The sequence below is a fragment of the Arachis ipaensis genome, chromosome B08, assembly GCF_000816755.2.
Source record: "Arachis ipaensis cultivar K30076 chromosome B08, Araip1.1, whole genome shotgun sequence".
Taxonomy (NCBI): domain Eukaryota; kingdom Viridiplantae; phylum Streptophyta; class Magnoliopsida; order Fabales; family Fabaceae; genus Arachis; species Arachis ipaensis.
Genome location: NC_029792.2, coordinates 12868359 through 12869412, shown reverse-complemented (window position 1 = coordinate 12869412; position 1054 = coordinate 12868359). Strand labels below are relative to the sequence as shown.

Sequence of the window (1054 nt, the reverse complement as noted above, 5' to 3'; positions counted from 1 at the left end):
ACCAAATAAAGTCTAGACTGGTTTGTTTATATAGAGATCTATATATTAATACGTATTAATAAATTAATGAAGAAGTAATTTAAAATGGCTGGAGTATTGATAGAGATGGAACTAGCGTTATTTCAAGGTACATACAAGAATTATTCTATGACGGAGCATTGTTACAATTGACCATTGACCAAATTAAATAAAGCCTTGTTCAAATTATAAATGGAGTATTATTGGATAGCTTTGTTTGACAATTATTGACATTGTTCATCTGATCCTAGGTTTGATCGATCGCATGAAAGAACATTGCGTTAAAATTATATAAATAAATATAAACTCCAAATATACTATGAGAAATTCCAATGTAGAATCCTTTGCATGGAATTTTGATTTCTTTCGGATTTATAGAGGTTGAGACTTGAAATATACAGCTGTAGCCTGTATGTGTATGTGTGACATGCACTTAGGCTGATATTAACCCTCTGTATACATGTAAGGTAAAAAGTTATTAATAAAAAGAAAGAAACAAAAAATTAATCTGTACATTGTCAAAATAAGAATGTTTATATAACAAAAAAAAGAAATTTTTTTAACAAATCTAAATAAGAATTTTTTTAGTTATTTTTAAGATTATTATCGTTAAAATTTCGGTTACTTTTGAAGAATGAGATATAGAAATGGTAAATTGTACGTGAGAGTGTGAAGCATATTGGTCAATAATTATTTAATACTCCCTCTTCACACTAAATCATTAGAGGTCCAACGAACTCTAATAACATTTTTCACGCCAAACCGTTGTATGTTAAAACGAACTACATGAAAATTTCGAGTTTGTTTTTAGGATACTACGAATTACATAAAATTAATAAAAGACATAATCGTAAGCAATTTTCAATTAAGATTTTTGTTTAATATATTTTGTCAAATGATTTATTTATATAAATTATTCAAATAATATTTCTTCATTAATATTCAAATTAAAAATCATTTAACATTAATATAATGGACCAATTAAGGTTCTTATACTATATTGACAAAGAATAATACCTATATATTTCTTTCTCAG

General features: G+C 25.7%; 1 pseudogene; it reads right to left on the bottom strand.

Annotated features, from left to right (window-relative positions):
* LOC110262434 overlaps nucleotides 1-1054 on the bottom strand; it is a 10141-nt pseudogene that overhangs the window by 6319 nt on the left and 2768 nt on the right.